Source organism: Nicotiana sylvestris, chromosome 8, assembly GCF_000393655.2.
Source record: "Nicotiana sylvestris chromosome 8, ASM39365v2, whole genome shotgun sequence".
NCBI lineage: Eukaryota > Viridiplantae > Streptophyta > Magnoliopsida > Solanales > Solanaceae > Nicotiana > Nicotiana sylvestris.
This window is the reverse complement of record NC_091064.1, coordinates 124,064,566-124,075,086: the sequence shown is the minus strand read 5'-3', so window position 1 is coordinate 124,075,086 and position 10,521 is coordinate 124,064,566.

The window sequence follows — 10,521 nt, the reverse complement described above, 5'->3', positions numbered from 1 at the left end:
ATTATGATTTTATATAGTTATTAATATTATTACTTTAGAACATGCTTTAAATTTTACACATATATAATAAGAGAAAGTTTATGAGATTTTGTTTTATTGTAAAAATAGAAATTATTTCTCAAAAGAAAAGAAAGGTATCTTTTTATCATTTTAAAAATTAAGCGCACGAAAAATTTGTACTCTTTATATGAGATTAGGAAAATTAGAGTGTTGAGAAAATATATGTATTTTTATATGGATATTTTAATGAAATAATAGTGTATGCATTTATTTTATATGGTACCACATGATCATGATAGTACAATATATAAAGTGTACTAAAAATAAGTAGAATTTTAAGTAATTTGAGATAATTCTTAATTATGGGGGCAATTAATTAATTACCTGGTAACGGGACACTACCTAATTACTTAATTAATTAATATCTTTGGATAAGATTACTAAGCCAACGAACGTGGCTGCTAGGAGTTAAGTTATTTATGAGTCATTGTTCTTGACAAATAGGTGTCACATTGTTAGAAGATAAAGTCCAATATTAGTAGATCAATTTTTTGTTTACACTTTTGGAGTACACTTGACTTTCCAGTAAGTTTCAATTAGTTGTTGTCTGTGGAGATACATGTTACTCCGCAGGCTCACGTTGACTTCATATACAACTAGTATATGCGTTGGTCCCTTTCTTCCCAATTATTTTTAAGTAAAATTTTTGCCTTTGTCAAAGATAAGCTCTCATTTATATCTAAAAATTGGTATCACGAACGGCAGCTGCTGCTGTGGTCTGTTTTTCTCTTCACTAGTGGTACGTGAATTATACACCATATTGATGCTTTGGTTGTCTCAGAATGAATCTCTCCATTTATGAGAATTTGCTGATAGCTATCTTTAATGTCGCAACTGACGTATATTAAAGGGTCCGTCAAGAGAATCGGCTCAGGTTTATTAAGACTATCCCTCCTTTCTTTTGGCATAATCCATACGATACAAACAAAATGAAAAAATGTACAACTTCCATAAATGACGCTATTCATAGAAGTATTAGAGGTGCCTATGTTCTTGAATTCCCCTGTGTCCTATCATTTTATCATATGTTCATGGGTTTTAGAAATTATGTAAGTTGATAATGTTTAATTCATGATATTAATCGAAGGCATAATGGTCTTATGACATTCCGAAAGATTTTATTAACGTACTTCTCATGCATTGTATATTTATATGTGCATTTACCCTTGACTCAGACGGCGTTATATACGCGTATATATGTATATATACGTATATGGGATATGGGAATAGGTTACGTCGTTATATACGCTTCACCACATGATCAGCTGGTATACAATGATGATTTTTCCTACAGTGGCTGAGATGATATGATAGGATGCCCTCAGAGGCCTAATGATGTTATGTATGTACAGACCTATGCATTACATGACATTTATATGCATATGCATGACATTATAAATATTTTATGATTTACAGAGCTATCCAGACTTTCAGGTTGAGTCCTTTACTCCATGTTTCATCCTTGTCCTTAATTAATGATGACTTATTGTTATGTTTCAGTTCCACCTAACATACTCGGTACATTATTCATACTGACGTCCCTTTGTTGGGGACGCCGCATTCATGCCTGCAGTTATAGACAATCAGTTTGACGAACACTCATAGTAGACGAGATTGGCATTCAGTGAATGATCGGTAAGACTCGACCTCATTCGGAGTGCATCCGAGTCTATGAGTCATCATGTCAGAGTTTTGTTACATACTTATGGGTAGGACGGTACCCTGTGCAATTTGATGTCAAATAATCTTAGAGGCTTTGTAGACAGAGATTCATTTTGTACAGTATGTCATAGGCCTTGACGGCCCATATGTATTCATGTCTTTATGAACGATGGTTCATTGATATAATATTTTCCCACTTACAATTGTACATTATGAGTTGTGGCAATGTTGTCTCATGATAGTTATGAAAGGAATGAATGAGTTAGAGAGTGGTTCGCTCGGGCCACTACGGCACCAGGTGCCAGCCACGCCTTCCCAGGTTTGGGGCGAAACAAAGTGGTATCAGAGCGGGTCGTGTCCTAGGGAGTCTACAAAGCCGTGCCTAGTAGAGTCTCACTTATGGGTGTGTTGCATGTCACATTTATAATTGAGAGGCTATAAGGCATTTAGCAAATGTTACTTTTCTTTTGTTTCCAGATCGTGCCATAGAGCTGAGTCGTAAGAAGTCAGTATGAAGTTTACACTAGGTTTTGTATGCACTAGAGGTGCAGGTATTACAGTAGAGCTTTAAGGCTTAATTTCCACCTATGTTGAAGGAGGTTATGAAAGAAACAGAAGATATGATGCGAGGTTGAAAGGTAAGTAAGTTAAAGGTAAAGAAGACGCGAGATACTCAAGTTCAAAAGATTGTGAATAGTCGAGACTTCAGATAGAGGTTGGATTTAAGTTTATGTTTACCATAAAAATGGTAATAACAATTAAATTTGATTTAGTGGTTCTAAAAATACGTGATCTATTTTTATGCTAATTGTTAGGCAGTTGATGCTACGTGAAAGACTTAGAAACGAGATAAGAGCTTAGAAATGAGATGTTAATCAAACCGAATCGTTGTCAATCGGGGCCTCGAGCTTGCCTATTCAAGGGCCTCGTGGTCGAGTCTGAAGCTCGACTGGGAGCTATCGAAGGCGGTCGATGGTGAGTAACAGTTATAAATAAGGTGGCTCTTTATGGCCAATAATAAGCAATAAATGATCAACAATAAATAGAACACAATATATATGAGCAATAAATAAGATAACGAAACCAAGATAATGTGTTAGAGAACAGAGAGAATGTTCTAGTGTATTTAGTATGGAGCAACAGATGTTTACAAGATGACAAGGATCCCCTTTATATAAGAGGGGGAATCCCAACATAGTACAAGTGCATTTATTACAAAGCTATGGAGATGGGACACCTAGTTAATGCCACGATACGGGCTCAGGCTAGCCTGACAGATTTTGTTGGCTCTAGCTTCACATCTTGGGAACTACCTATTTTCTTCCCGTAACCGTCGGTCTCATACTGTCCCGAGATCGAGCGTCGATGGCCCCCGAGGGATGAAACTCGGCCATGATTTCTAGCCTTCGAGGCGTCATAATGATGGAAAATTGGACCCTCCGATTTTACCGTATACAGTTTAATTTACGGAAGAGACCGTAGTAAAAAAATTTCAAATCTCTAAGAGTTAATAGTCGAGGACGAATGTTCTAAAGGGGGGAAGGATGTTACACCCCATAAGTTTAACAACATGTTATTCCATGCTTTCTCAGTTTTTTTCTCCTTTGTTCTAGGGTTGGCAATGAAGAATTGTGAATACAATGTAGTCCATTGAAATCTATAGAGTATTTGATTAAGAAAAGTAGGATAAAGGATTGTTATTTTCCATTAAGATCTAATTCGGTTTTGAATTTTTTTCTTAATCTAATTAAGGAAAAGAAAAGAAAATGAAATAAAAGAAATGGCAATTTGCACAAAGTCCACCTAGGTAACTTTTTATTCTTTTACTTGGTCTTTGGTGTGGCTTGGTTAACTTTTGTTGATGCTTTATGTACAAATATGCTTGCATAGTTGGTTTAAAAAAATAAGAATCATTGTTTAAGATACATATTGTTTTTTTTTCAGATTTCTAATGACAATACAATAGTATGATCGAAATAACGATACGTAAACCTAATGATATTCCATAAGTGGTTCTATTGTAACGACCCGATCGGTCATTTCATGAATTACCGCTCCGTTTCTCCCATTTCTGCTTCCTTATATGTTGTTCAACTATATTTCATCACATCATGTTGGTTAGTTTGGGTTCGGAGTGGTTTTATAGGGAAATGACACACTTAGTTTCTTAAGTTGGCCATTTAGTTGGAAAACGTCTACCGGAAGTTGACTTATGAGTAAACAATCTCGGAATTGGGTTTTAATGATTCGGATAGCTTCGAGAGGTGATTTGGGACTTAGTAACGTGATCGGAATAGGTTTTGGAGGTCCGGGATAGATTTAGGTTTAAATTGGCGAAATTGAAATTTTGGCATTTTCCGATTGATAGAGGAAATTTTGATATAAGGGTCGGAATGGAATTCCAGAAATTGGAGTAGGTCCGCGGTGTCATTTATGACGTGTGTGCGAAATTTCAGGTCATTCGGACGAGGTTTGATAGACTTTTTGATCGAAAGTGGAATTTGAAAGTTTTGAAGTTTCTTAGGCTTGAATCCGATGATGATTTGATGTTGTTTCGAGTGTTACGAAGATTGGTATAAGTTTGAATAGTGGTATATGACTTGATCGTACTTTTAGTTGAGGTCCCGGGGGCCTCGGGATGATTTCGGATGATTAACGGGAAGTTTGGGAATTAATTTGAGCAGCTTCAGCTGCTAAGTTTCTGTCATAACCGCACCTGTGGATTGGGAACCGCAGGTGCGAGCCACAGAAGTGGCGAATTGACCACAGAAGCGAAGGACAACTATTTGGGCGAGCACCGCAGATGCGCAAGGCATGTCACACTTGCGAGTCCGCAGATGCGGAGATTGGGTCGCAGGTGCGGTAAGGGAAATCAAATGAAAAAACGCAGGAGCGGTTGGAAAGTCGCAGAAGCAATGACCGCAGATGCGGAAATAGACCGCAGGTGCGGTATCGCTGGGCAGAACATAAAAATAGATGCCTTCACGAATTTTTGCTAAGTTTCACTATTTTTGAAGACGGGAAGAGAGCTAGGGCAGTGGTTTTTCAAGGGAATCGAAGGGTTTCCATTGGGTAAGCTTCTTAAGCCTTAATATTTGTGTTTATGGATATTTTTCCATTGTTTAATCATGGTATTAGTGGAAATATGGGAAGAAAGTTGGGAGATTAGGGCTTGGAACTTGAGGCTTTGATTTAGGAATTTGAGGGGTCATTCGTGGTCGGATTTTGGTACATTTAGTATGTATGAACTCGTGAGAGTGTAAAGATTCTAGTTTTGTGAATTTTATCGAAATCCAAGACGTGGACCCGGGGTCGGGTTTTGACCAATTTCGTGGTTTCATGATGTAATTTGATTATTTTCGCGTGGGCTTTGTTCCCTTAGCATATATTGATGTTATGATTCTGATTTTGGTTAGATTCGGGGCATTTGGAGGCTGAATCAAGAGGAAAAGGCATCGCAGGCTAGAGCTTGGCTAGTCTTAAGGTAAGTAACGCTTCCAAACTTGGTTATGAGGGTTTGAAACCCCGAACTATGTGTCCTATGATTGTTGTTGAGGTGACGCAATCCCATGTGACAGGCGTGTGGGCGTGCACCATGAGAAATGCAGCCTGGATCATTCCATGGCACCGCTTAGTGACTCTTTTATGCTGATACTTGTATTGTAATCATGTGATTAAGTTAATGAGCTGCAAATCATGCTAATTATCATGTTAAGGCTTCACGCCAACCCTGTTGAGACCCTAGAGGTCGTATCTTGCTGTCATGTCATTAGCTTCATTTATATGCTATACTCAGTCCGTTCATGCATATTATATCATGCCTCAGTCTCGATTCTTTCTATTTGACATATCATATCATTGTTCGGGCTAGTATCATGACATTTTGAGCCCGTATGTGTGAGGATGGAGGGTATTGACTAAGTGAGGTCAAGAGCCTGATATTGATTGACAGTATGGGATCGGGCTGCATGTCGCAACGAAATATTGATCATGCCTTCGCTGGCATTGATAAAGATCTTGGGCTAAGAGAAGCCCCTCCGGAGTCTTTACAACCCTAGTGAGCGCTGTTGATGATATTGAGAGATGGATCTTCCCTGGACATGGATCTTGTCCGAAATATTGGCATGGAGATGGATCTTCTCCATGGGGCTGGATTGGCCTGTTTCCTCGGTACTGGGTGACTTATAGTCAGTGATGTATATATTCTGTGATGGATATTCCCTGGATCGAATGGGCCATATACACCAAGTGGTTGAGCACTGTGAGTGGAAGTATTATACGTAACATTGATCATGCTATCTGTGCATTGGTACTTAGAGGTTCCTGAGCTTTGTACTCTGTATTGTTCATATTCTGTTTAATCACTGCTGAGAATTTACTTGAACTATGAGCATGTCTATTTTTTTATACAATTAAATATTGCTACTTGTTGAGGTTTGGTTCGTCACTACCGTCAGTCCATAGTTTGAACTTGTTACTTACTGAGTTGGTGTACTCATGTTACCCCCTGCAGCCCTGTGTGCAGATCCAGGTATCTCGGGGCATGGCAGCAGTTGCTGATCTTACCAGTTGGAGACTGTTCTCTCGAGATTGCGAGGTAGCTGCCTGGCGACCGCAGTTCCGCCTTCTCCTTCCTTATCTTCCTTGTAGCACTTTTATTGTATTTTCTCAGACTATGTAGTCTTGGTTATTTCAAACGGTTGTAGTATTTTGTTCATGACTTAGTGACACCCGAGGTCAGACATGTATTTCTTTCCGCTGGATTTTGATTTTGATTTTTATCTTATTGGATTTCTGCTTAAAATATGATTTTTCTTAAGGCATTAATTGAAACACAGAGTAAATGGGTAATAGTTGGCTGACCTAGTGTCACGATAGGCGCCATCACAACTAGGTCAATTTTGGGTCGTGACATCTACTCTTAGTAGTTAAGAATGTCTATGTTATTCATTCCCGTAAAGTGATAGTCAAGCATGTCTAAGTATATATCTAGTTACCTATTGAGGTATTTGATATGATATTTTGAGTGGAATATTTTTGTTAAAAAAAAGATTGAAAAATATGATTTTATATAGTTATTAATAATACTACTTTCGAATATGCTTTAAATTTTACACATATATAATATGAGAAAATTTATGAGATTTTCTTTATTGTAAAGATAGAAATTATTTCTCACAAGAAAAAAAGATTATCTTTTTATCATTTTAAAAATTAAGCATACGAAAAATTTGTACTATTTATATGAGATTAGGAAAATTAGAATGTTGAGAAAATATATGTATTTTTATATGGATATTTTAATGAAATAATAGTGTATGTATTTATTTTATATGGTACCACATGACCATGATAGTACAATATATAAAGTGTATTAAAAATAAGTAGAATTTTGAGTAATTTGAGATAATATTTAATTATGCGGGTAATTAATTAATTACCGGATAACGGGACACTACCTAATTAATTAATATATTTGGATAAGATTACTAAGCCAAAGAACGTGGCTTTTAGGAGTTAAGTTATTTATGACTCATTGCTCTTGACAAATAGGTGTCACATTCCAATGTTAGTAGATCAATTTTTTGTTTACGCTTTTGGAGTATCTTGACTTTCCAGTAAGTTTCAATTGGTTGTTGTCTGTGGAGATACATGTTACTCCGTAGGCTCACGTTAACTTCATGTACAACTAGTATATGCGTTGGTCCCTTTCTTCCCAATTTTTTAAGTAAAATGTTTGCCTTTGTCAAAAGATAAGCTCTCACTTATATCTAAAAATTGGTATCATGAACGGCAGCTGCTGCTGTGGTCTGTTTTTCTCTTCACTAGTGGTACGTGAATTATACATCATCTTGATGCTTTGGTTGTCTCGTTATCGTTACTCTACTTCCAGAATGAATATATCCATTTATGAGAATTTGCTGATAGCTTTCTTTAATGTCGCAACTGACGTATATTAAAGGGATTGTCAAGAGAATCGGCTCAGGTATGTTAAGGTTATCCCTTCTTTCTTTTGGCATGATCCATACGATACAAACAAAATGAAAAAATGTACAACTTTCATAAATGACGCTATTCATAGAAGTATTAGAGGTGCCTATGTTCGTGAATTCCCCTGTGTCCTATCATTTTATCACATGTTCATGGGTCTCAGAAAATACGTAAGTTGATAATGTTTATTTCATGATATTAATCAAAGGCATAATGGTCTTATGACATTCCGAAAGATTTTATTAACATACTTCTCATGCATTGCATTCATTTACATGTGCATTTACCCATGACTCAGACGGCGTTATATACGCGTATATATGTAGATATATGTATATGGGATATGGGAAAAAGTTACGGCGTTATATATGCATCATCACCTGATCAGCTGGTATACGATGATGATTTTGCCCATAATGGCTGAGATGATATGATGGGATGCCCTAGGGAGCCTTATGATGTTATGTACGTACAGACCTATGCATTACATGGAATTTATACGCATATGCATGACATTATAAATATTTCATGATTTACATAGCTATCCAGACTTTCAGGTTGAGTCCTTTATTCCATGTTTCTTCCATGTCCTTATTAATGATGACTTATTGTTATGTTTCAGTTCCGCCTTACATACTCGGTACATTATTCGTATTGACGTCCTTTTGTTGGGGATGCTGCATTCATGCCTGCAGGTATAGACAATAAGTTTGACAAATACTAATAGTAGACGAGATTCGCATTCAGCGAAGAATTGGTAAGACTCCACCTCATTCAGAGTGCATCCGAGTCTATGAGTTATCATATTAGCGAAGGATTGGTAAGACTCCACCTCATTCGGAGTGCATCCGAGTCTATGAGTCATCACATCAGAGTTTTATGGGTAGGCCGGTACCCTGTTCAATTTGATGTCAAATAATCTTAGAGTCTTTGTAGACAAAGGTTCATTTTGTACAGTATGTCAGAGGCCTTGATGGCCTATATGTATTTATTTTTTTATGAACGATGGTTCATTGATATAACATTTTCCCACTTACAATTGTACATTACGAGTTGTGGCCATGTTGGCCCATGATAGTTACGAAAGGAATGAATGACTTACAGAGTGGTTCGCTCGGGCCACTACGCACCGGGTGTCAGCCACGCCTCCCCAGGTTTGGGGCATGACACTAACAATGAGAGTAGGAGGTAAGACCTCGATGAGGTCGAAAAACGAAGAGACGTGAGCATAAGGATGGTCTCTCAGAAACAACAGGCAGAGCGATACTACAACAAAAAAAGCCAAGGTTAGACCGCTCAAGTCGGGGACTACGTACTTAAAGCCAAAACACAGGCAAGAAAGGACCCACGAGAAGGAAAGCTAGGGACCAATTGGGACGGCCCGTACAAAATTACGGCGGCAACAAGCAAAGGGTCGCTCCAACTGGAAACGATGGAAGGAAAACTACTGCCAAACAACTGGAACATCGCTCACTTCAAGTACTTTAACTTCTAAGGAAAAATGTTCTTCGAGCCATACTCTTTTTCCCTCACCTGAATTTTGTCCCAATTTGGTTTTCTCGGGAAGGTTTTTAACAAGGGGACAAGGAGAACGTTTCAGCTTAAAATATGTTGAAGGTGCAGACCGATATATTCATTGCTCGACCTCTCAATACTTCTCCAGGTCGCCCAATGAAGGGTCTAGATAGACTAGGACTGTAATGCTGGTCTGAAAAACATGTAAATTTCTCCAAGTTTATAGAAACAAAACAAGAGTACATGAAATCCACTTACATTCACTGAAGCGACAATGTAATTCACATTTGACCACGTTCGAATTAATTAAAGTGATATTCGCCCTCGTTCGAATTAATTAAAGTGACATTCGACCTCGCTCGAATTAACTCATACTCGACCTTGTTCGAATTAATTAAAGTGACATTCGACCTCGCTCGAATTAACTCACATTCGACCTCGTTCGAATTAATTAAAGTGACATTCGACCTCGCTAGAATTAACTCACATTTGACTTCCTTCGAATTAATTAAAGTGACGTTCGACCTCGCTTGAATTAACTCACATTCGACCTCGTTCGAATTAATTAAAATGATATTCGACCCCGCTCGAATTAACTCACATTCGACCTCGTTCAAATTAATAAAAATGATATTCGACCTTGCTCGAATTAACTCACATTCGACCTTGTTCGAATTAATTAAAGTGACATTCGACCTCGCTCGAATTAACACACATTCGATCTAGCTCGATTTAACTTGCAATCGACTTCGTTCAGATTAATACGTCTGCCTCGGCCATGGCCAAAATTGAAATCATTACGACTAAAAGCGACCAAACGATAGAAGCACAACCAAACAAGATTCAAAGATGAACAAGCAAGACAATACTTCATACTTCGAAAAGAAAAAACATACCATTTACAAGGGCTAAACAGACGCCCAAAAAATATACACAAAATTTTAAAAAAAAATTATTCACCACCCGGCCCAACAATGTCGTCTCGCCATTGCCTTGAGGATATTCATCTTCATACCAAGCATCCTACTCAAGCCCGTCCACCGGTCCCCGGAGTAGCTGGGTCATATCATAACCACAAACAATCCAAGATGCACGCGCCTTGACACGAGCATACTCAAAATCGGCCTCAGGAACCTTCCCCGCCATCATCAAGTTCTTAAAAATGTCCAGCTGAGCCTCGGCATGGATTCACATCTCGTATAAGTGCCGCAGAACGTCAGGAAAAGAACAAGTATGAGAGGAGGATGATCGGGCCAACAACTGCGCCTTCTCGGCCTCAAGAGCAGCAACTTG